Raw genomic sequence first — 4,191 nt, 5'->3', positions numbered from 1 at the left:
CATACTAACCTCAACATAAAATCCTTCAATCCAAATCAAAATTCCATACCTAAAACCTTAATTTTGGGCAAAATGACCTGATTGGACTACTACCACCAAGGACTATCAAGAAAAACTAAAACTTCAAACAAGCCAAAAACCTGCAGAAACACAGCGGAACATGGAAATACCATCCAACACAACACAACAATGCAAAAGAGATTGTGTCATCTGTGGATCTGTTGGGGCGGTGTGCAAATTGGAGTGGGTCTAGGGTTCCTGGGATAATGGCTACAGATGTGAGTGCTACGGGTCAGTAGTCATTTAGGCAGGTTATCTTGGTGTTCTTGGGCACAGGGACTATCGTGGTCTGCTTGAAACATGTTGGTATTACAGACTCGGTCAGAGAGAGGTTGAAAATGTCAATGAAAAGACTTGCCAGATGGTCAGTGAATGCTCGGAGTACAATTCTTGGTAATCCGTCTGGCCCTGCAGCCTTGTGAATGTTGACCTGTTTAAAGGTCTTACATCGGCTACGTAAAGAGTGATCACACAGTCGTCCGGAACAGCTGGTGCTCTCATGCATGCTTCAGTGTTGCTTACCTCGAAGCGCCCATAGTCATTTAGCTCGTCTGGTAGGCTCGTGTCACTGGGCAGCTCGCGGCTGTGCTTCCCTTTGTAGTCTGTAATAGTTTGCAAGCCCTGCCATATCCGATGAGCGTCAGAGCCGGTGTAGTTGGATTCAATCTTAGTCCTGTATTGACGCTTTGCCTGTTTGATGGTTCATCGGAGGGCATAGCGGGATTTCTTCTAAGCGTTCGGGTTAGAGTCCCGCTCCTGGAAAGCGACAGCTCTACCCTTTAGCTCAGTGCGGATGTTGCCTGTAATCCATGGCTTCTGGTTGGGGTATGTTGGGATGACATCGACGCAGTTATTGATGAAGCTAGTGACTGATGTGGTGATCAACTTTAGTAGAAAAACTGTTCTTGAGGGCTGTTTGCAATTTTGTTCATACTGGTGAACCGGTGGTTGCAATATCAACAGTCCCTTATCTCTGGTATATCTTGGCATCATTCAAAACTAAGTTTATATTGTACGCAGCGCAATGAACATACTGTATAATGCCTAATGTCTCAGGAAAGGCTGTCTGAGTTGACAATACTCAGTATAGAAAACAGTCAGCCCACAACCTGCAAGGACTTGTACAGGATACTAACCTCAACATTAAAAACAGTCATTCCAAGTCACAATTCCATACCTAAAACCTTGATTTTGGGCAAAATGACCTGATTGGACTACTATCACCAAGGACTATCAAGAAAAACTAAAACTTCAAACAAGCCAAAAACCTGCAGAAACACAGCAGAACATGGAAATACCATCCAACACAACATTAATGTTCAGTCTGAACCTACTTTCTGAAGCCAAAAAGTAAAAGACAATCTTTAGATAATTTTGTTACATTAAGCTTCTTAAACAAGTCTTCTAAGCTACCAAGCTGCTAGGACAGAACTGACCTGGCTGCTACTTCAATTAGCACTGAAGTGTGAAGTGACGCCTCCAACTCAGTCGTCAAGTTTGCAGACGACACAACAGTAGTAGGCCTGATGACCAACAAATTACGAAACAGCCTACAGGGAGGAGGTGAGGGCTTTGACTTGACACTTAAAACCCTCACAAACTGACAGATGCACAATTGAGAGCATCCTGTCGGGCTGTATCACCACCTTTTACGGCAGCTGCACCACCCGCTATCGCAAAGCTCTCCAGAGGGTGGTGTGGTCTGCCCAACGCATCACCGGGGGCAAACTACCTGCCCTCCAGGACACCAACAGCATCCGATGACACAGGAAGGCCCAAAAAATAATCAAGGACAATAACCACCCGAACCACAGAAGGCGAGGTCAGTACAGGTGCATCAAAGCTGGGACCAAAAGACTGAAAAAGAGCTTCTATCTCAAGGCCATCTGACTGTTAAATAGCCATCACTAGCATTGCTCGTCCAAATATGTATATATTCTTAATTGCATTCCTCTAATTTAGATTTGTGTGTATTGTGTGTATTGTTGTGAAATTGTTAGATATTACTTGTTAGATATTACTGCACTTTTGGAGCTAGAAACACAAGCATATCGCTACACCCGCAATAACATCTGCATGTGACCAATACAATTGGATTTGAAGTGAGAGGTGTGAAAGCTATTGAGCCTAATGGCAGGAGAGCTTCACAGCCCCCCCTCCCCCTCCCCCCAAATGCAGAGGGCTTTGATGCCCCCCTCCCCCTCCCCCCAAATGCAGAGGGCTTCACAGCTCCCCCTCCCCCTCCCCCCGAATGCAGAGGGCTTCACAGCCCCTCCCCCCTCCCCCAAATGCAGAGAGCTTCACAGCTCCCCCCTCCCCCCAAATGCAGAGGGCTTTGAAGCCACCATGGCTTATCCCTGTGCAGAGGTAATTACAATACAGTATCTCATGGATATAAAACATTACACGGTACAGAATAAGTCAAAATGAAATAGCTCCTCAAGGACAATCCAGAGACACTATTTGCTGAGAGGGGGACGTAAGCAACTTACCCAAAGAGGGTATTGGCCCAGGGTGGAAACTCAGAATACTTTACGACCAGGTCCACCTTTGCAAGGCAGTGTGATGGAAATGTTATACATGTGCTATTCTAATAACCAATTTCTGTGTTCATGCAAGTGACTGATTGAAAGAATCCTCACTTCTCAGTATCTGCAATTTAGCAGTACGCCCAGACCTTGTTTGGAGAACAAATGATATCTCAGTTTCAAGGTCTCAGTTTAGAGAGAAGAAGCCTTGTGAGGTATTGGTCTGTCATATGTTATGAACCAGTATTGGTCGGTCATGTGTAACTCTGTGTTTTTGTTTTTTGTCGCACTGCTTTGCTTTATCTTGGCCAGGTCGCACTTGTAAATGATAACTTGTTCTCAACTGGCCTACCTGGTTAAATAAAGGTGAAATCAAAATAATCAAAAATGCAGTGTATGATATACAGTGGGGCAAAAAAGTATTTAGTCAGCCACCAATTGTGCAAGTTCTCCCACTTAAAAAGATGAGAGAGGCCTGTAATTTTCATCATAGGTACACTTCAACTATGACAGACAAAATGAGAAAAAAAATCCAGAAAATCACATTGTAGGATTTTTAATGAATTTATTTGCAAATTATGGTGGAAAATAAGTATTTGGTCAATAACAAAAGTTTCTCAATACTTTGTTATATACCCTTTGTTGGCAATGACAGAGGTCAAACGTTTTCTGTAAGTCTTCACAAGGTTTTCACACACTGTTTGTTGCTGGTATTTTGGCCCATTCCTCCATGCAGATCTCCTCTAGAGCAGTGATGTTTTGGGGCTGTTGCTGGGCAACACGGACTTTCAACTCCCTCCAAAGATTTTCTATGGGGTTGAGATCTGGAGACTGGCTAGGCCACTCCAGGACCTTGAAATGCTTCTTATGAAGCCACTCCTTTGTTGCCCGGGCGGTGTGTTTGAGATCATTGTCATGCTGAAAGACCCAGCCACGTTTCATCTTCAATGCCCTTGCTGATGGAAGGAGGTTTTCACTCAAAATCTCACGATACATGGCCCCATTCATTCTTTCCTTTACACGGATCAGTCGTCCTGGTCCCTTTGCAGAAAAACAGCCCCAAAGCATGATGTTTCCACCCCCATGCTTCACAGTAGGTATGGTGTTCTTTGGATGCAACTCAGCATTCTTTGTCCTCCAAACACGACGAGTTGAGTTTTTACCAAAAAGTTCTATTTTGGTTTCATCTGACCATATGACATTCTCCCAATCTTCTTCTGGATCATCCAAATGCTCTCTAGCAAACTTCAGACGGGCCTGGACATGTACTGGCTTAAGCAGGGGGACACGTCTGGCACTGCAGGATTTGAGTCCCTGGCGGCGTAGTGTGTTACTGATGGTAGGCTTTGTTACTTTGGTCCCAGCTCTCTGCAGGTCATTCACTAGGTCCCCCCGTGTGGTTCTGGGATTTTTGCTCACCGTTATTGTGATCATTTTGACCCCACGGGGTGAGATCTTGCGTGGAGATCGAGGGAGATTATCAGTGGTCTTGTATGTCTTCCATTTCCTAATAATTGCTCCCACAGTTGATTTCTTCAAACCAAGCTGCTTACCTTTTGCAGATTCAGTCTTCCCAGCCTGGTGCAGGTCTACAATTTTGTTT

This window comes from Oncorhynchus mykiss, chromosome 20 (assembly GCF_057628025.1).
Source record: "Oncorhynchus mykiss isolate SJ-2025 chromosome 20, ASM5762802v1, whole genome shotgun sequence".
In the NCBI taxonomy this organism is placed as follows: domain Eukaryota; kingdom Metazoa; phylum Chordata; class Actinopteri; order Salmoniformes; family Salmonidae; genus Oncorhynchus; species Oncorhynchus mykiss.
Note: the sequence above shows the minus strand (reverse complement) of the source record.